Here is a 22,211-nt window from a genome sequence, read left to right on the forward strand (position 1 = left end):
GTATTTCCTTTCAGAGCCACCACTTCCCCGCAGCTGGGGAGGAGGCTAGGATGCCACCCCTGTTCCTTCGCTCCTATTCTGCCCAGTGGGAAAGGGCCAGATGCCAGCCCAAGGGGTAGGGGCTGTCCCGTGCTTTTCTAGCACCCTCTCTGGCAACTGCCAAGATCTTGGTGATAAAACCACAGCATGATGTAAGAAAGCTACTCAGAGAGTCAAAGTCTTACTCTCCGCTCTGCCACTGAGTCTGTGACTTTGACCAGTCCCTGAGCCACTCTGAGCCTCAGTTTCCTCACTTGTAAAATAAAGGTCACAATCACAACCACCTCACAGGACTTCATTTTAGGAGGATCAAATGAGATGATGTTACCCAGAGCATTTTGTAAACTCTAAAGAACCATCATCGTTCATTTTGTTAAGTAAATTAGGCCTGGGAGTAGAATAGGGTGGGAGAAAATAGGCTCCCAGAGTCACTTGCAAATCTCACAGTCTGGGGCCAAATTTGGAGATACAAATAACCTCTCTCTGTTCTCTCGTCTCTTAACCACCTGCTCCCCACCCTCCTTCTGTGGACTCTGTGTGTGTGTGTGTGGTTGCAGCTGCAGGTACCCCTGTAATCACAATACTCAGGGGGCCTCCTTCCTTCCTGTCACCTCTACCCTGGTTCAGGGGTATGTGTGCCACAGGAAAGTATATTAGAGCGAGAGGAAATGATGAAGTACCCCGCAAGTGCTTCTCTGCCGGCCCATCACTAATCCTTTAATTGAAAAGGAGGGCCACCTTAGTAACAATGGTGTGACATCTCTGTCTCTGCCATTGTGTGCAGTGAAGATGCTGCCCAGCTGATTTCTCTGGAAGGAGGGGGAGCTCCTCCCCCTCACACCAGGTGTGCTCCAGGCCCCAGGCCACAGAAACACCCTCCCTCTGCAGCTCAACCAAATATGGACTCCCAGATGGCACTGCCCAAGAGAGGGAGGAAACACAGCCGGGTTATGTTGTGATGGGAGCTATCTGAGGGACGGCTGAGCCAGGGATAGAGCTGACACCACTGGCTGGTGGGTGATAGAGCACATTTTTTTTTTCAAGTATTTATTTCTTTTTACTTATCTGCCAGGTCTTCTTTGCAGCATGTGGAATTCTAGTTCCCTGATCAGGGATCAAACACAGGTCCCCCACCTTGCGAGCTTGGTGTCTTACCAGTGGACCACCAGGGAAGTCCCAATAGAGCACATTTTTTAAAAAGCTTCCCTTTCATTAATTTTTCTTGGTCATAGAATCTGACCACTCGATCATTGGCACATACTACCCTTTTTCTTTTTAGCATGAGAAAAGGCTTTTTAAAACCTTAATTTATTAATTCATTTCAAAACTATACATATTTGAACATCTGTAAACATGTCTCAACCCAAGATATATAATATTAACAGTAAGTTACTTTATCTATATGTTTCTCTTTTGGGTTGTAGTTTCCATGAATCATGAGACCAAGATGGAATCATGAGGTCAGGAGGCAGGACCATGCTGCCCTTCAATGAAGAGGACCAGGCAGAAGTTTTACTGACACATCTGCCCAGCTACAGGTAGAAACAGAGTCAACAGTCCTGACACACGAGCCTAAGGTTTGGTCTAGTAGTGCAACATTCTGAAGCTCAACGCTGAAACCTCTCTTGCGGGAATTCCCCCTCCACAACCCAGAGGATGGAGAAGTGATGTCCTTAGAAACATGTTTTCCGTGGAAGATAAGTTCATAGAAAAGAACTACAAAACCTACAAGGAAGACCAACAACACTAAAGTCTTTAGACCCCCAAAATAAAATTTAATCTTGTATAATATCCCACTGCACAAGTATCAGTTTATTTATCCATTTACCTGTCAGTGGGCATTCTAAGATATTTCTGGGTTTGTTTTTTATTATTATGTAAGGCCTGGAAAATCCCATGGATGGAGGAGACTGGTGGGCTGCAGTCCACGGGGTTGCAAACTGCAAACAGTTGGACATGACTGAGCATCTTCCCTTTCACGCATTGGAGAAGGAAATGGCAACCCACTGCAGCATTCTTGCCTGGAGAATCCCAGGGACGGAGGAGCCTGGTGGGCTGCTGTCTATGGGGTCACACAGAGTTGGACACGACTGAAGCAACTTAGCAATAGCAGCAGCAAGGACCTATTAAGAATATTCTTTTATGTGTATCCTGATGTACACATTGACTCATGGAGAATGAATATTCAGTTTTATAATATATTTAACCAGATCAAATTTATCAATCTTTCCTCTTTTTGGCTGGTGCTTTTTTGCACTTTATGAGAGTTGGACTGTGAAGAAAGCTGAGCACTGAAGAATTGATGCTTTTGAACAGTGGTGTTGGAGAAGACTCTTGAGAGTCCCTTCGACTGCAAGGAGATCCAACCAGTCCATTCTAAAGGAGATCAGTCCTGGGTGTTCTTTGGAAGGACTGATGCTAAAGCTGAAACTCCAGTACTTTGGCCACCTCATGCGAAGAGTCAACTCATTGGAAAAGACTCTGATGCTGGGAGGGATTGGGAGCAGGAGGAGAAGGGGATGACAGAGGATGAGACGGCTGGATGGCATCACCGACTCGATGGACGTGAGTTTGAGTGAACTCCAGGAGTTGGTGATAGACAGGGAGGCCTGGCGTGCTGCAATTCACGGGATCACAAAGAGTCGGACATGACTGAGCGACTGAACTGAACTGAACTGAACGAAAGAAATTACTCCTTTCCCTAGTGCAAAAAAAAATAGTTATTTATGTTTTCTGCCAAGATGAACTTATGAAGACATGCTTTGATGCTATCCTTGATCCATTTAGTGTTGATTTCATATATGTGGTGTTAGGTGGGTATCCTGTTGCAGTTTTATCCATGTGAATGTTTTTCTAGCTTCAGTTATTGAATACTCTTTTCCCACTGATATAACTATTAATATTATATTTCATACTGATTCTTCACAGGAGAAATAATTTTTACTCATAGTCTTAGGAAAACATTATGGCAACATATTACCATTTTAAAAAGTGGTTGAAAAATCATAAGTTCCAGAAAATGTACTCCCCACTAGCTATGCTTCCAGTCCTTCCCTCACAGCATCAGGCAAGCACCTGCTCGGTCCATCTCTCTTCAGTGCGGTGCTGAGGGCATGAAGCCAGAAGAAGGTTCTGCTGTAGGGCGGCAGAGGACTCTGGTTTGCCTGAACAGAGACAGAAACAATTTACAGGCCTGAGGGAACCAGGTCTGGGGACAGGAATGGGCTAGCTCAGAATAATTCTGAACAATAAGGCACTGTTATGAGCTGGGTTGAATTGTCTTCCCTCCAAAGATACGCCCTAGCCTCTGAACCTGTGGACAAGAACCTATTTAGAAACAGCATCTTTGGCGATGTAATCAAGTTAAGATGAGGTCATACTGGATCAGGGTGGACCCTAATTCAGTGACTGGTGTCCTTACAGGAAGAGGGAAGTCTGAGCACAAACACACGTGGGAGAAGACACGCGATGACGGAGTCTGAGATACCAGTGATGAGTCTACAAGCCGAGAAGTGCCAGAGACTGCCAGCAACCATGAGACAGTGGGAGGAGGCAAGGGAGGATCCTCCCCTACGCCTTCAGACAGGACGTGGTCCTCTCAACACCTTGATTTCTGACTCGTAGCCTCCAGAACTGTGAGGGAATCCACTTCTGCTGTTTTGAGGTGCCCAAAGCTTGTGGTACTTTGTTAGAGCAGTGCTAGGAAATGGACACAGGCACCTTGTCCCTTACCAAGCAAGGGCCAGGCAGTGTGAGGGAACACAAGGCTGATGGGTCCCAGCCTTTCCCATCCCCAGGAAAGGTGACTCCATACCCCTCCATCTCCTCTGGACCCCATCCTCCAAGGGAAGGAGCCTGGCTCTGCCAGTCATTCTTAACATAAAAATCCAGGGAAGGAAGGAAACAGCCAGGGGAGGATCTGAGAGCCAGGAAGAGGGCAGGGACACCTGCAGGGAGAGCAGTGGGGGCAGGGCTGGGGGAAGTGAGAGAAGCTCTGTGAGTCTTTCATTTCATTTAGCCGTATAGGAGAAATGCGAGTGAAAGCCAAGTTGTTTTTAAATGACTTTTCGTTTCATGACCTCTTGGCTGTGCTGGGGCCCCTAGCATGGAGGTGAGTCCCGCAGCAGAAGCTCTGGGAGCTTTGGGGCTGAAAGCTTGGTGGACACTCTTCTCTTGCTCCAGTAGCACTCTGAGGAGGGCGCTGACCTCCGTGATAAAACTGAGGCTGTGGAGCCTCTGCTCAATGGCCAAATTCACACAGCTCAGATGGCCCTGTGCCTAGCTCAGACCTGGAAATGGCCGGGAGCCTTGAGGAAGCTCGAGGCCAGCCCTACCACTGGTCTGCACCCTCGGCACAGCCTTACCTCCTACAAGGATGGCAACTTGGTTTCCCTTGAGGAGAATGAATGAACGTGTGTTTCTGGCACTGAGGAGGCCACCAAAGGGGCTCTAGAGCCAAACTGCCAGGGTTCTCCCCAGCTCTGCCTCTCCCTAGCCACATGAGCATGTTATCCAACTGCCTGGGCCTCTGTTGCCTTACCTGTAAAACGGACATGATACTAGTTCTCACTTCAGGGAGACTGAGTTAATACAGAAAATGATGCGCTGGGAACAGTACTGGCACAGAATAAACACTTGATCAAATCCAGCTCTCAAGTGTTAAAAGCATGATGCTCTTGTCAGATCTGACCAGACCTTAGCTACAAATAATATATATTATGAAGAAGAAGACTTTGATAGGTTGATTCCATTTGGTGTAAGAATAAATTTCTCCCTAATTATACATGTTATACCATAAACTGTACATATATATATCTTAAATTGTACCTTAAAATATTAGCTAACTGTAACATTACATGTATATTTAAAAATACAAACACTGACAAATCTCTCCATGCCAGAGAATTTCAAATAATTTATGCAGATACTTCACCCTGGAGGGGAACGTAACTCCTTAAGAGTCGCTAAAGGGCTGCACATAGTGATTTCCTTCCAAAGAATACAGTATGGAAGAGAGTGGAGGTAATTTCACAGTGGAAAAACCTGCCCAGCATTACCTCAAGCAGAGGTCAACCCAAGGTCAGCACCAACAGTGATAAGTCACATTGATGGATATACCCTCGACCTGATGTGATGAGATAATGCTTTACCTCTGTGTTCTTCTCCCCAGAATCCTAAACACCAGTTTTCAATGAGAAAAAGCTCAGATAAATCCCAGGTGAGGAACAGAAGCAGTCTACAAAATAGCTGCCCAGTACCCCTTGTAACTGCCAAGGTCATCTAAAACAAAGTCCGAGAAGCTGGCACAGTCAAGAGAAGCCTGAGGAGACACAACAACTAAATGTAATGTGGTGTCCAGATGAGACCCCAGAACGGAAAAAGGAAATTTGGTAAAAATCAAGGAACTATGAATAAAGTATGCTGCTGCTGCTAAGTCACTTCAGTCGTGTCCGACTCTGTACAACCCCATAGACAGCAGCCCACCAGGCTCCCCCATCCCTAGCATTCTCCAGGCAAGAACACTGGAGTGGGTTGCCATTTCCTTCTCCAGTGCATGAAAGTGAAAAGTGAAAGTGAAGTCGCTCAGTCATATCCGACTCTTCACGACCCCATGGACTGCAGCCCACCAGGCTCCTCCATCCATGGGATTTTCCAGGCCAGAGTACTGGAGCGGGTGCCACTGCCTTCTCCAGAATAAAGTATGAACTGTAGTTAATAATACTGTGTCAACATTGATTTGTTAATTGGGACAAATGTGTCATACTAAGGTAAGATGTTAGTAAAAAGGGAAACTGTTTTCCTTTTTCATATGGGAGTTTCATATGGGAACTCTGTGTGGTGTTGACAAAAATTCTGTAAATCTAAAACTGCTCTGAAAACCAAAGTCTGTTTAATGAAAATATTGGGAACACATGCCTTTGATGATTGATAGGATGTTTCAAAGTCTACATCACTCATTTGTAACCCACACCGCCACATGGTCTCTCCTATGGTTTTGTCATGTGGCCATTTAACATGGGAAACCTGGCACAGGGTTGGCTGTTTGGAGCTGACTGTGCCATAGTCTGTAGCTGTGTGACCTTGGGCATGTTCCTAATCCTGAACCTCCCCTTCCGCCTGTGAAGTGAAGGAGGTATGCCAGACAGCAATGATGATATGAACAATAATTAACAATTTACTCAGCGTTTTCTAGTTCAAAATGCTTCACCTGAATTAATTCATTGAATCCTTACAATGATCTATGAGAAAGGTATTAGCAGGATCCCCATTTTTCAGAGGAGGAAATGGACTTCATTCTATGGAAAAGGACTTCATAAAGTCCTTCCAGCTCATATGAACCACAAAGCTTTGGTCCCTTTCTCTGAAGACATTTCTCAAGGCAAATCACATGAGCTCTGGAGTGTGGCCAGCACCAGCTGAGGGACAATCAGCACAGTCCCCACCCCTCCAATCGCAGTTTCTGCTTCTGTTGACTGGGGACTGCATTCCACCTACATCTACAGAGATTTCTGGGAGCTTGAGAATACAACACAGAACTCACAGCAGTTGATGAATACATTTACCTCCTTTGTTTAAAATGGCCAAGCTCATATACCGCCAAAATAGGTGCAGGAGTGTGGAGACAACTAGTAAATGTGGTAGGAACAGGTGGCCTGAGTCCAAGGCCAGCCAGGAGAGGGTTACTGTCCACCAGCTGCGTGGCAGTCTGGGATGGCTATAGGGACATTGTGGCTGATTCCTAACCAGCCTGCTAACCAAAGAGCTGGACCAACCCAGCTTTGCTGCAGCGGGTGGTGGGGCTTTTCCCCGCACCAACAAGCAATTTTCTGACTCCCACTGGGTGTCCTACAAATCAACTCCCTTCTGACACTATCTACCTGAAGACGGTGTCAGGTCCTAGAGGTTAAGGACTCAGCCCCACAAGACTGCCCTCATCTTCCCTCAACTTCAGATGCCAAATGCAAGCCCAGACTGTCACCTGTGCTTCTGACCAACTGGCTCTAGATTAGAGGTTAATTGAAACCCCTCTTTGGGTTTGATTAATTTGCTAGAGTGATTCACAGAACTCAGGAAATCCATTTACTCACTTAGATTACAGGTTTATTTTAAGAGGATATAATTCAGGAACAGCCAGATGGAAGAGATGCGCAGAGCAAGGTACAGGGCCCTCTCTGAGTGCCCACTCTCTTCAGTGTTCACCAGAAGTGCTCGATTCATTTTTGTTATATGAGTTTCACAGCTAATGATTATAGGAAACATGAGATGGTAAAAATAGCAAACCTGGAGAAGTTGCAAAGTCCTCCCTGGCTGGGCCTTGATTTTCTGTAAATAGGAAGTATCACTCCTGAAGACTGTGGCAACTCCCAGGATGTCTGCATTCAACATGAGACCCAAACACAGAGGAGTGGGTCACTGACAGAGAAATTTCAGCCAGTGCCAGCTGCCTGCAAGGAAAGACAGAAGGGAGGCAAATGGCTTTCACTCTTCATGAAGGACACGGAATGAATTCCATATTATAGAAATGCCCAAACACTCTCAGTTCCTGGCTGAAGGCAGCCCAGGCAAATGGTGGTCTCAGGTACCCTGGCCTCTTCCTCAAGGACAGCAGGCTGGACACCGAAGGAAGACTTATTGCCTAGCGCAAAGCTGGGGGAGCAGAAAACTAAGCCAAGGAGTGCTGTGCTTAGTCACTCAGTCGTGTCTGACTCTTTGCAACCCCTGGACAACCTGCCAGGCTCCTCTGTCCATGGGGATTCTCCAGGCAAGAATACTGGAGTGGGTTGCCATACTCTCCTCCAGGGCATCTTCCCAACCCAGGGATCGAAGCCAGGTCTCCCACACTGCAAGAGGAGTCTTTACCATCTGTGCCACCAGGGAAGCCCAAGAATACCGGAGTGGGTAGCCTATCCCTTCTCCAGGGGCTCCTCCCAACCTAGGAATCAAACCCAGGTCTCCCTCATTGCAGGCAGATTCTTTACCAGCTGAGCTGCCAGTATCTTCCCCGAAAGTGTTTACTTGAAATATTCACCAAAATGAGTCACAAAAGAAAACAGAGAAACCAGTGAGATGTGTAACCAGGCTCTCCTTTCTGTTCCACGAACCAGGGAGAAGTGATGGCAAGAATACTAGTGAGCAGAGCCTACTCTGCAGAGGTCTCAGCTTGAGAAACCTGCACACCCCCACACTTCCGGCCTTGGACCAAGATTAAGAGGGGAAACCGAAACTGTGCCCAGGCAGAAAAGCCCCCACAGGAAACCAGCCATTGGTCCAGAGAACCACAGCTGCTGGCCAGCCAGTGCTCTCCTCCCTTGAGAGAGAACGGGCTTGTAGAGGCCACATGTGTCCTGCTCCCTATTCCCAAATAAAAGGCCTTGACCTTTGACAGCATCAAAAAACAGCACTTCCTGAGCATTCCCAGCTCATTTAATCCACCTCTCAAGGGAGTTAGATCCAGGGTGTTTGTATCTGACAGGTCAGGAAACTGAGGGTTGGAGACATGAAGTACCTGGCCTAAATTTACATGACCAAGAAGTAGCTCAGATCCAACCTGGGACTTTAAACACCAAGTCCGGGATGTATCCTCTTGTGCTGCTACTGTTGAATCAGTAGCCAGTGGCTTTTTCAAGGGTTCTCACATCCTTGAGCTTATACATTCTGGGTGAGAAATACCAGGCGTGGATCACTCCGCCTTCATCTCCCACAGCACAGCTGAGAAAAGAGCCTGCCAGGAGGTGGGACTGCCAGCAGCTGCAGTCTGCGTGGTTAGGTTAGCCAGCCTCTGCGCCTGCAAGTGTGCTCAGCCGTGTCCAACTCTCTGCAACCCCAAGGACTGTAACCCGCCAGGCTCCTCCTCACAGTGAGTTGCCAGTTCCTCCTCCAGAGGATCTTCCCGACCCAGGGATCAAACCTGCATCTCCCAAGTCTCCTGCATTCCAGGCGGATTCTTCACCAGTACGCCACCTTGGAAGCCCATCCAGCCTCTGAGCAAGACTCAGATCCAGGGTTTTTTCCATGATACCAGCTGGCTGCCTCCTCCCCATCCCACCCATGACCCCCACCAGTCCTTTCCCACCACCACATCTGGAAAATTGACTCAGGTGACAGTGGGCTCCTCATCCCCATGTTGGAAGATGCCATGACATTTATGAGGCTCTTCAAAGTGGGAACACTTGTCCTGGCTTTTCCCCAGCCCTGTGTTAAGTAAAGGTCATGATGTTTGTTAAAATGTGAGCACACGGGTGCCTCGCTCACAGGAAAGTGTTTTCAGAGGCTGTGCCTTAGATAAGGCTGACTCCTGCAGGCTTTGCCACAGATAGGCACAACTCCCCCAGACCCTCACCCTTTGTTAGAGAATAATCCTGCTCAGTCCTCTTGCTAGACTTTGGGGAGCCCTAAGTCTGATGGGACTGCCCCTTTTCTCACCCACCTGAGGTCTGTGCTGCGGAACATTCTAACCACTCAAGAAAGGCAGGAACAACGAGGGGTTCAAGCGCAAAGATGGTTTCCAGTCTCCCTCTGGAAGAGCAGTTTTTCTGGCTATGAAGAAAGTTTTCAATCCATCTCCGCAGAGGATCCTAAAGTCATTCCTCATTCTGTGAGGCGCTTGATTGCAGACCCAGGGCCCCAAGGATGCCTGAAGCCCTCACTTGGTCACTGCACTAAGACATGGTTCATGTATTTGCCCAGCACAGAGGTCAGGACAGCCGCAGCAGCCTCTCCAAGGTAGTAACTGGAAATGATCCTCCCAGCGAACCCCTTCCTCCACTCCTGTCCCAGCAGGTGAAAATCACAGAGGTGCTAACAAATAGCGGGGAGTGAAGTGGAGCTGGAGCTTTAATTGGCCTTGAAACATCCACTGCTCCTGCCTTTCTTGAAGTGGTTGGAATGTTCTACAGCACAGACCCCAGGTGGGTGAGAAAAGGGGCAGTCTTGTCAGACTGCTCACAGAAGCCAGCCAGGCAGGAAGGACCAAGCTGGAGTTCTGAGACTTGCTATCCAATAAGAAGTCAGGGTCCGGGGGAGTTGTGCCTGTTTGCAGAGGGGCTTCCAGAAGGCAGCCTTATCTCAGGCATGACCTCTGAAACTTTTTCCTGTAAGCCAGACACCAGGATGCTGAAAAACAAAAACAATTTTTTTAAGGCATTTATTAAGAGCCGTTTTAGGTTCACAGCAAAATTGAGGGGCAGATAGAGACTTGCCATATATGCCCTGCCCCCATATATGCATGGCCTTCCCATCAACATCCCCCACCAGAGGGGTATGTTTGTCACAAATAACGGACCTCCACAGATCTATTGTAATTACCCAAAGTCCATAGTTTACTTTAGGGTTCACTCTTGGTGTTGTCTAGTTTTAATCATGTCAAACAGCACTTGCAATCAACCAGATATGAGGCAAGCAGCCACAGTTGTTCTGGAGGAAACCCAGATAGGATGCTCTGATCCAAGATGTGATAGGTCCTACTTGGGAACACACATTGAGCATAGGAGCAGAACTGGCCCAGACAAATTAGACACATGTTTTAGTTTCCCTCTTTCCTTAAATACAGGTGTAGACTGCTCTGTGGCTGAAAATAACTGTTGGTTCCTTGGAGATGTAGCTTTTGAATTGTTCAAGAAGTGTCTGTGGGAGATGAGGTGGCCATAGGGTGGCAGACTGACCCTCTCCACAGCCCACGAGAGAGAAAAGGCTGTGGCAATGCACTGGACAGAGACTGCTGCTTCTTGGACTGGCCTGTGGCTGGGACCAGGACCTTCAGACTGGAGACTATTACGGTCATCTTCTCTGAGCCAAGGAGATCAGGCCGCACCTTTACCTATGCGGCGGGAGTGTGTTCTCACAGTCATTCATCCCGGGGCAGGCACGGGAGGATGCCTTAGGCTAGGGGAGGAAAGGATTTCCCCTCCTCTCTGTCTGGTAAGTGGGCTTGGAGACTGCTGTTGGTAGGCCCTTGTGGGTACCAGACACTCCTAAGGCGGATGGAAAGTACTCTCAGGAGCCTGTTGTCAGAGAAGCTGTAGGGCTGACAGCAGGGCCATGTCCTCTCCCCTGGGCTTGGCAGAGTCACCAAGAGACCAGTCTCATGAGCACAGAGGCAGAATCAAGGCAGCAAGGTGAGAAGGCTGGATGAGAAAGGTTTTGTGGAGCTCACGCCAGGCTGTGCCTCAGGAAATTCTCAGAAATCCTGGAGAAGGAAACTCGACGTTTTGGATGTAGGAAGGAAGTATAATTTCATTTTGGATACAGTGAAATTTAATGAAAGGTGAACAGCATAATACAACACACTCACTTCACAGATGAAGAAAGCAGGGGTCAAAGGGCCTGAGAGAAAGACTGAGAGAGTCTGCTGTCCGAGGAGAATGAATCAAGTCTCCGACGGTAGCAATAACCCAGGAGTTCCTGGGATCCTGTGCGGCATTCTCGACAGCTGCAGCTGCTTAGACTTTGGGTAAGGGTGTACAAATGATGCCAGATCGCACAACCTCCTTCTATTTCACTCATTTTTGCTAAGTCACTTCAGTCGTGTCCGACTCTGTGCGACCCCATAGACGGCAGCCCACCAGGCTCCCCCGTCCCTGGGATTCTCCAGGCAAGAACACTGGAGTGGGGTGCCATTTCCTTCTCCAGTGATTGAAAAATAATTTGGGGGTGCGGGGGAAGCCAAACATTAGTCAGAGTCAATCAAATATGGAAAATAGTACAACCTTATTAGACTGAAAATGTGTCAAGAGAAATGAAACAGAGAATTCTAGAATGGAATGTTAGTTGCCACTCTCCCTCCACACCCCTGGCACTGAATGAGAAGAGGTTAGAGAATAAGACCCCAAGGAGTATCACCAGCACCTCATGATTTAGCATAGAGAGGGCTGAGAGGGTGAAAGTCAACCTGGGGAAAGTTGAGGAGAAATCCCAGCGAAAAACCCATCAGGGAGGCCAACAGGAGCTGGAGGAGCAGCTGCACTTGGCCTTTTTTTACGGCTCTGTGCTCCCTTCCAGGAATGAGCCAAAGCCCCAGGAAGAGACCACATCCCTGCTAAGTGAAGAGGACCCTGGTGTGGGGCACTGAGCGCATTTCAGGAAAGAGAGCCGAGCCCAGATCTGTCATCCACCTGTCGCTGTAACACTCAGACCTCAGTGAAGCAGGAAGTACTCTCATCCTCCAAACTCTAGGGTCAAAGGAATGACAGGTAGGTAGAAAGGTGTCATGAGGGCCCTCACACTTTCAGAGCATTGCATGGTCTGGCCAGACTTACTCATGCAAAATTAAAAGAAATGTTAGGGAAGCTAAGCCAACATGCTAGATGTTTGTAAGGAACAAAAAGAAGGCAGAGGAGGGGAAGAGAAAAAAATAAGAAACAGAATATGAAAACATAAACAAAGCAAGTCTAGAGGTAATCACTGTCCCTATTATAGAAGAAACCTCCTGAGTGCTTCATACTATAGAACCAATATGAATATTTAATTATATTAATTTAATAGTTAATCACATTAATTCAACATTTAATAAATTATATCCATTTAGTGTATAAACATATTTGGTATGTTTTTGAAACAATAAAAAAAGAGCCCAAGGATGAGTGGATAAATCAACTAAATAAAAAGGCAATTGGAGTGAAGGCAAAAAATTAAGGACAAAAACAAGAAATTTATAGATCTATTAGATAAGTTAGAAACATCAAAGAAGCTAACAAATTTTCTGGCTCAGAGGGAAAGCTTGAGATAATTACAGTGAACATGGAGGAAAATGACAAAGCAACTAAAACAATTAAGAACATGTTGTTCTATAGAAGACAAGCAAAACCATCCAACACAGGGATAACTGGTATTGAATTTAAGGTCAAATTGATGAGCACTAGTCCCCTACAGCCCTAACTTCCTTTTGCAAATACATAGAAAAGCTTGATTTTAAAATACAAAAACACCATTTTAAAATGTTATCTCCAAGCTCCAAGCAAGCAAGGCAAATCTTTAAGGACAGAGTAGGAATGTTACCAAACGGAATCTGGATGTGCTCGTCTGACACACAGCAAAGGCAATTCACTGACAGCAGGTTGTGGTGAAAGCAAGTGCAGCTTTTATTATAGGGCACCAAGCAAGGAGAACTGGCAGCTCGTGTTCAGAAGACCCAAACTCCCCAGTCCCTTCCAGGGAAGGGTTTGTAAAGACATTATGAAGCGTAGGGCTGTAGGATGTGTGATCAGCCCAGGCACAATTCCCTGGCTGATGGTGATGCTTTGGGAATCTCAGTTATCAGTTTTCTGGCTCCAGCTAGTCTGGGGTCCATGTGATGATGGTCAGCATGTAGTTAACTTTTTCCTCCTGGTGGGTGTTCTAGTATTTGCAAAACATCCAAAGATATGGCTTAGGATATTATTTATAGCCCTTGAGGGGGAACTAAAGGTCCTTGACTTTGTTTTATGGCCAAACTAGCATTTCATCTTGCTTGACTGTTTTTATTTGTTTCTGTATTTTCTCATGTCTTTAATTAAAATTGCTCTTTGTAACTCAAGCAAGGCCTAGGAGGCTAAAGCTTTTCTACAAACAACAGGCAAGGGACCCAGGGGAAGGGGGTGGTCTGTCCCTGGGAAGGTCCCACAGGGTCGTGCTCAGTGTCAGGAACAAAGATGTAAATAAGAGCTGATGTAGCAAGACCCACAGGGGACTCAGACTGGGTGACTGCGGTTGTGATTTCAGTGAGTCATGAGCCCCAGATGTAGCAGAATCTTGAGGTCAGGAGATAGGACCATACTGCCTTTCAGTGAACAGGACCATTCAGTACAGTACAGGCTGTACTGAATACACCTATCAGCCTAGCTATGGGTAGAAACAGTCCTGATCCACTAGCCTAAGATTTGGTCCAGCAGTGCTATGCCCTAAAGGACAACACTGAAACCTCCCTTGCGAGAATCCTCCCTCTGTAACCCAGAAAACACAGGAGAGATGTCCTTGGAAAGATGAGTTCCATGGAAGATGAGCTCATAGACAAGAATTACAGAGTCTTCATAGACAAGAATTACAGAGTCTACAAGGAAGACCAACAAAGCTAAAGTCTTTAGACTCCCAACACAAAAAGATTTACACTGGAGATAATATGTAAAACCTTGAAGAGGTTTTTAAAATGTATATAAAACTTCAGAGAACTAAATGAATTAATAGCCACCACCATAATTAGGAACAGACGGTTATGAAATAAAAACAGACAAACATTCTACACAGTTAAAACTATTAAAAACTAATAATGTAGTTATTGAGATATCTAGACATAACCTTCTTTGTGTTCTATAGGTATGTGAGTGCTTTTTATACACAAGCATTAACAAGTCCATACATAGAAGATTTGGAAGAATGTATACATCAAGTTGTGAATAATGGTTAACTCTGAAAATGGAACTGTGGTATTTTTAATTTTCTTCTTTTTGCCCATCTGTATCTTTTAACTTTTTTTTTTTACAGTGAATGTGTAATATTTTATCAAAAGAAAAATCAATAAGGGAGATATTTTAATCTTAAAAAGATAGGGGGAGGTTTGCAGGGCTTCTGAATCAGCCCAAAATCATGAGTTAAACTGTGAGAAGTTAATACAATTGTATTATCACATGAAAACAGCTGAATAATTTCTGAGCAAATGTTTGGAGTATATTCACTATTGTCTAACATTATTTATAGACTAAGTTTTATGTCCAAAATAATTCACTTCAAGGAGAAATAGGCAGGCATCTTCCAGAGGGGCTATAGCTGAGGTCCACTGAGGGGCTGGTATGACTGCAGAGAAGGGGGACCTCCCCTGTAGAATCAGACCCTGTGGACAAAGAAAGCAAGTTTTGAGTGTGAGCCAAGCATCTGAAGTCATGAGAGCAGGTGCTCAGAATTCCGGACACTGATTGGGGTTCAACCTGCTTTTCACATGGGAAACTGATAACGTCCGGGTGAGGAGGAACAAAGATTATTCGTTTAATGACGAAGGGTGAGTCTCCCTGAGGAACAGGTAAGGCCACCAATAGTAAATTTACATTATTTCAAGAACATGGCCTTTAAAACAGCTTTTCTAACCCCAGTGCACTATGTTCTCCCCAGACACAGAGTCCTAAAGGAACGGGTCACACCTGCAGTGTGGCAGAAATATCTTTGACTCTAGTCCCCACTCTGTCCTTCCACAGGCAGGACTTCAGTATCTTATCGACATCACCGCAACAAATAAAGCCTTTCTGTACTTCTCTTTGGTGCCATTCTCCTCTCTGCTTCAGTAGGATTTGCTGGGGCTTTTGCCATGATTGCCAACCTAGCCATCACCAAGGTCAGTGACGTGGACTCCATACATCACTGCGGTGTTGGCCATTAACCACACAGCACCCAGGTTTTTGTTGTCATTGTCACTGCCCAGTAAGGATGTCGTCACCCTGTTCTCTGATCGTGGCCACCACTGCTCCATACTGTGCCTCTGAGCCGCTTAGACCAAAAGATGCCCTTTCTCAAGATGCCCAGTGTCTTCCTCTACCAGGAACTGTCATAATCTCCTGATTTTGTTGGGATGCACACCTGACTGCCATTTGCTGTTAAGATTTGTCCGCAGTGTCCATTACATGAATGTGCTTCCTTCAGTGTGGCAGAGCACAGACTGCACAGCCCTCTGACCGCCCTCAGAAGAGGTGTGTCTCCTCACAGTATTCACAGCTTCTTTGTAAGACTCCAAAAGGAAAGCCCCAGCTATATTCATTTACTTATGGCCTCCTGGCCTCTTCTACCCAGAGCTGGGTCAGAGGTCCTCAACCATCAAACACCCAAGGGTACATTCAAGAGAATCCTCCCCATCAAGTTCAAGCCAGAGCCTTCAACATCGGAGTGAACTCTTTGTCGATGTGGGCATACTCTTCAAAGGTCAAGGTTACCGTTATTTTTTCCCTAGAGATGTCAACCTGCTCTCCTAGGATCCAGCAGTTAAGACTTAAAGGTTCTTTTCATTTCTTCCAGCAGCCCTAGCAGGTTGCTAGGTCTATGCAAAGCAGAGACCTGAAATCCCACTTGGATATCCCACAAATACACCTTCCCTTGCATACAGCTGTGGTCCCAGGGGATTCTGCCACACGATTGTGACTTGTCAGAAATGCCCTATGCTCAACAGCCCAATCCTGAAAGGGTCCACTTCCCATTATGGGGGCCCTGCTGTCTCTTTGTTTATTCACAACTCTTAACAACCAAAGCCAACCCAATCTACATTAAGGTATTTGAACTAAACCGAGAAGTCTCTCCCTCTAAATTTGCCCTGAGTTAGATTTCCTGGGAGGTGGACACCAGTCAGTGTTCACTGAGCATCCCTGTGAATTTAAAGCTCTGGGCTGGATACAGATGGGACTCTAAGATGGATAGACAAGGTTTCTTCATGGAAGAAGCTCCCAGTTTATGAATAGTCCCAGTATAATCAGTATTTGCATCCCCTTTCACTCTTAAAAATGTCACCGTTTGGAGGCTAAAAGTTTCACAGTCACCCTAGAGATGAAGCACAGTCACCCTAGAGATGAAGCACAGTTATATGAAGAGGACTTAGAAATCCAGAGTGGAAATACCACCAAATGTTGGGTAAAGAGTTGTTATAGTTTCTCAGAAGGGAAACTGAGGCTCTGGGTATTTAAGTGGCTCCCCAGGACCATGAGGCCTTTGGGCATCACTGGAACCAGTATCTGAGGTTCCTTCCCTTACCAGCCCCATCACACATCTCTCCCCATGGGGAAAATGAGGCTTCCAGAGAGGGAGAGAGATACCCAGCAGTAGAGAGCACATCCCAAGAAAGAAAGTCTGCTTTCATTGCTCATAAAGACAAACAAAAGGTTCAAAAACATTTTAAGGGGGCACTAGGGAGAGTTATGGATTTCAGACTTGTGGAAACTACTTGGCATTTACACACACCACAGTTTCTGAATGCTGAATGGAATAGAGTTCAGGGTCTGTGTGTGTGTGCTGCACAAGGGGAGGGGGCAAGAATGTGTCTAGCTGACTGCCTTTTAGAGGCTCAAGTATATCATTAGAGGTTTTGTCTGGGGCCCTGGCCCTGCACTGGCCCTGCGTCTCACACACAGGCTCATTCCCAGGCCTGCCAAGCTCCTCCTGTACCCACCTTCCTGATTCTCCTTGTTGAGGAGGAAACAGATGAAGTCTCTCTTATTGTCAATGTCTTTTGCCTTTGTCTGAAGAAAGGAGCTAATTGAGGGACGTCTGGCTTGGGTGCCCATGTTTGGTTTAATTATTTACCCTTTGTGTGGCTAACCCCACCACCCACACCTGGAGATGTCCCAAAGCACCCTGCTGATCGGGGAGTTTTCTTCTGTTGAGTTTAAGTGCAGCCTGCAAGGGAGGGCAAAGCAGTGGGGCAAGCAGAACAGAGACCACTCTGAAACCCCAAGTCTTTCCCCAGGCTTGACAGAGGGGGCAGAGAGGGAATCCCCACAGCCTGCGGGACTGACAAAGACAAGCCAGCAACATCCCAGTCACTGACATCTTTCTGCATCTTGTCAAAGAATAATTTTCAAAACATCGAAAACATGGTTCAACACAGATGACCCTCGAGAACATTATGCTAAGTGAAATAAGCCAGTCATAAAAGGACAAACACTGCAATGATTCCATTTAAGTGATGTGTCTGAAATAGTCAGATTCACAGATCTAGAAAGTAGAATGGTGGTTGCCGGGGGCTGCTGGGAGACGGTAGAGAGAAGTCATTGTTTAAGGGGCTGCTGGGAAGGGGCAGAGAGAAGTATTGTTTAAGGGGTATAAACTTTCAGTTCTGCAAGATGAAGGGGTTCCAGAGATCTGTTTTACAATGTAGATATCCTTAACGCTACTGAACTGTACACTTAAAAATGCTTGAATTTGATGATTTTTTTTTCCCCCTTTTAACCATCAACACAAACACACACAAAGTCAAAAACATGACTGTAGGGATGGCACAGGGAGTGTCTCAGGGAGGATGAAACTATTCTGTATCCTGCATGTGGTAGTGGTTTCAGTCTTTAAATGGGTTAAAGTACATAGAACTGCATATGAAAAAATTACCATGTACCATTTTCCTATATGGTAATTTTTTCATTAAAAAATTTTAAACATAGCTTTTATACAAATGTAGCATGAACCTATAACAAAAATGTATTTCATTAATTAATGAGAGAACCAGAAGGAGGGTTCAAAATACGACAGGAGACACTGAAATATTTATAATAACTGAAGAGTATTGAAATGATTGCTAAATTATGGTACATACGATAAAACCTTGGTCATTTGATTAAAATATTATCTGCATCACTGTTTAACAGTCCTGCATTGCTATTAGTTTTCTACACTTTCCTTATAAAGTTGTAAAATACCCTAATCAATAGTAAACACAAGTTAGACAAAGGTCTGTGGTGGTGATTTAGTTACTAAAATCATGTCCTCTGTAACCCTGTGGACTGTAGCCCACCAGGCTCCTCTGCCCATGGGATTTTGCAGATAAGAATAAAGGTCTGCTCCTGCAGACAACATTGTAACTCCGATGGTAAAGTATCTGACTGCAATGCAGGAGACCCATGTTCGATCCCTGAGTAGGGAAGATCCCCTGGAGTAGGAAATGGCAACCCACTCCAGTATTTTTGCCTGGGAAGTCCCATGGACAGAGGAGTTTGGCAGGCTACTGTCCACTGGGTCACAAAGAGTCGGACACGACCGAGCAACTGACACTCTCACTTTGTTTCCCGTAGACAACCAGATAACCCACCTAGGGCAGCCCTGCTGGGTACTCCCACACCCAGCGTGACTCCAGGGCTTGCAGGAATCCCTCTGGTCCCATCCACTGCTGCTGCTGCTGCTAAGTTGCTTCAGTCATGTCCGACTTTGTGCGACCCCATAGACGGCAGCCCACCAGGCTCCTCCATCCCTGGGATTCTCCAGGCAAGAACACTGGAGTGAGTTGCCATGTCCTTCTCCAGTGTGTGAAAGTGAAGTCACTCAGTCATGTCCAACTCTTAGCGACCTCATGGACTGTAGCCTATCAGGCTCCTCCACCCATGGGATTTTCCAGGCAAGAGCACTGGAGCGGGTCGCCATTGCCCTCTAGTCTTGGCCAATTTTTCCTAACTGTCTAGATGAAGGGAAGCAGGGGGCTATCAGGCCCAGGGAGAAAAGAGTGAGTGGTGCTATCAAAGAAGTGAGGGCCAGAGATACTGCCCCAGCTGGTCCTCGTCTTAGCAGATTATCAGTTTTCAGGAATATGGGCATTGAGAGGAAGGACTATAGGAAAGAAAACCAGGAAGTGGTTGTTAGCTCCCAGAACCACCAGATCACCCTCAGGCCCACCAGACGCATTCTTGCCCAGGATTCTAGACCCAAGACAGAGCGGCTTCAGCTTGGGCATGGCCTCTCTCCCTCCAGGTTTCACAGGCACCATCTGCCCTTGACTTAGGGTGGATCCCTCTGCCTCCTTCCCCAGGCACTGGAGGTAGGACTGTTATGGGGCTTCCCTAACCCTAGCCGCTCAGAGGGCAATGCCAGAGTAAGGCCATAGAAGACCTGGGAGGATCTGGCCTCCCTGCTACACCTCCGGCCGAATGGAGGTCAAGGTGGGAGGGGTGGTCTTGAAGCCAGCCCCAAGCTGACACCTGAGTGCAGGTGGACCCGGGAGACTCCATGGCCCCTGGTGGCTGCAGGGCCTTCCTTTGCAGAGAAGGGCGACGCGGAATATGTGTGTGGCAAAGGTCAACTGGAGCCTGTAAACAAAAGGCTTCAAGAAACCTGGGGCCTGGTGACAGGACCGCCTCGGCCAGGGTCCCTCCAAGGCCAGCCAAGTGCCATTTTACAACTCTGGTCACAGCGGGGCAGCCAGCCCTGGAAGCAGCTGAATTCTTCGCCTCCCCGGGACTGTAAACAGAGGCGATAAGCTCCCCTCAGCACTAATCCCAGTGGCCTTTCTCCCAAGGGCTTAATAATTCAGGCCTCTCAACCTAGCGGGCCCCGCCTACACCCAGGCTGTGAGCCGAGGCCATGGTGTCCATTTCCCCAGATCCTCCTGCACACAATCCCAAAGCCAGCTTCCCTCATCTGAGTTTATGGGGGCAGGGGGAGGGGGCAGGGAGGTCTTAGGCCAACTCTGTCACTGATAAGGCCCTCCTTAGCCCCATCCGCCAGCCCTAGTCATCCTGGCCTACCTTCAGTCTTGGTCTCAGCTGCTGCCCACTGGGCCCTGGGGGCCTTCCTAGGTCTGGTTCTGTTCTCAGGCAGCCGCTCAACCCCTCCCCTGGGAGGCTGCAATCACACCTCAGTGGACACAGTTCAAAGAAGGGACGGTCTCATTGCCCTCCCTCCCTGCCCTTCTCCTCGGCTCCCCACCCTGTCCTACTGCCCCCCCAACACACCCCACAAGCCGCAGCCCTGCCTCATCCCAGCCCCTGTTGTTGCCAGACCTGAGCTCACTGCTGTGGAGGAGGACCTGCATAATGGCAGGTCTCTGGCCCTCCCCTCACTTGAGCCCCAGACTCTGTTCTGCAGCTGTTGAGAAAGCCCCAGACCACGGAGGGAGAGTGGAGCTGGGGTGACAGCTCTGTGGCCTGAGTGTGGGCCAACAGGGAGGGATCCTGTGGACGTCAATCCCTCAGGGAGGGCAGAGGGAGGAGTGGGTTCCTGGCAATCCTGTCAGGGGCCTGAGACAGGAAAAGTGGTCACTGAAGGAGCGTCCACCCCAGACACAGGCTGGTGGGGAGTAGGGCCCATCACTGATCTGGGTACTGGGCCTCCCCACCCCCACCACCAAGCAGGGGTGTTAACAGACGGAAAGGATCCCTGGGGGGTGGAACTGAACAGAGGTTTTGCTGTAGCATTAACAAAAAAACAGTCAGCTCACTCACGTGGACCAGGTAAGAAGCCTTTTGCCTTGGCACGTGCAGCTGCCAGCAGAGGTCCTGGCAGGGGCAGTTCAGGGCTTGCAGAGAGATTGGGAGGGACCTGGGTGGCAACCAGGAGAAATCTAGGAATGCAGAGAGGGGACGGGGTCCCTAGAGGACCCCCAGAAAACCTCTTCTCTCCGGGAGAGCAGGAGCTGTCTGGGTGGGGCGGGGCTGAAAGTTTCTGTGCCTCTTCGGTGAGAAAGAGCAGAGCGCTGCTTTGCTGACTTTGGCACCCAGACAGGGCCTGCTGAATGAGAGGCAGGGGAAATACCTCTTACACAACCTTAGTTCACAGTTGAATTTTGGGAATGCCACAGCATGCCACCAATTCCTAATAAGATCACTTTGATCTGAGGCTGCTCCACAGTTGATCTTATCACTAAGCCTTCTTTTCACTACAGAGAGTCCCCACCCCTGACCAGCGGGGGTGCCAGGCCTAGGCTGGCCCTTCACATTCTCACTGCTGCCTTGTGAATGGGGGAATTAGCACCCTGAGACAAGGGAGGCTCCAAGGTCAAGTTACAATTCATGTAATCTGTGCCCATCTTGAGTTTCTGCCAAGCACGTTTTGGACCCAGATGTAGGTTGTCACACTTCTATTCCATTCATATGAAATGTCCAGAATTGGCAAACCTATAGAGACAGGAAGCAGATTAGTGGTTGCCTGGGGCTAGGGGAGGAATGAAAGGATGGGGCCCTGAAAGGCCCAGGATTTCTTTTTCGGATGAAAATGGTGTAAAGTAGATTGTGAAGATGGTTGCACAACTCTGTGAGTATCATAAAAGCCATGAATTGTATAGTTTAGATGGGTGAGTTGTATGGTGTGTGAATGATATCTCAATAAGATAGTTCGAAAAAAAATTAATCTTGGCAGATTCTGACTCAAAAGATGATCTGTCATTTGGCAATGGTACAAAGGGCTACTGTCACTCACCCTCACCCTCTGCCCTGTACTCATGACCCTCACAAGAGCCAAGCCTTGGCTGCAGCAGGGCCCCAAGGAGCCCCATCGATGATGCCATGTTTACTCAGGTGGAGAAGGTTACAAAGGCCCAACCTGCCTGTGCTGCCTGTGAGCATGGAAGAAAAGTGAGCTGTTTGGGTTAAGAATGTGACAGGAAGAGAAGATGAGAGGCTCCAGTTGGAGGGAGGACGGAACTGCGGAAGATGCCCTTGTGCCACCCCAGGCTTGGCACCCAGTGCTCTGGGCTTGCACTAGGCTGGTGGTAAACAAGGCCTTCCTTCATTTCCAAAGAGAAGTCAACAGAG

General features: G+C 47.5%; 1 non-coding gene across 2 annotated transcripts in view; it reads right to left on the bottom strand.

Annotated features, from left to right (window-relative positions):
- Window positions 1–22,211, bottom strand: part of LOC101117403 (uncharacterized) — a 159,349-nt gene that overhangs the window by 119,511 nt on the left and 17,627 nt on the right. The window contains exons 1-2 of one of the 2 annotated variants that reach the window (XR_009599815.1): window positions 9,467–21,100; window positions 7,321–7,484 (exon numbers count right to left, since the gene is read on the bottom strand). This is a non-coding gene — a transcript (uncharacterized LOC101117403). Of the gene's footprint in view, window positions 1–7,320; window positions 7,485–9,466; window positions 21,101–22,211 lie in introns of those variants that run through there. The other variant, XR_009599814.1, reaches the window with a different exon arrangement.

The sequence above is a fragment of the Ovis aries genome, chromosome 3 (assembly GCF_016772045.2).
Source record: "Ovis aries strain OAR_USU_Benz2616 breed Rambouillet chromosome 3, ARS-UI_Ramb_v3.0, whole genome shotgun sequence".
Taxonomy (NCBI): domain Eukaryota; kingdom Metazoa; phylum Chordata; class Mammalia; order Artiodactyla; family Bovidae; genus Ovis; species Ovis aries.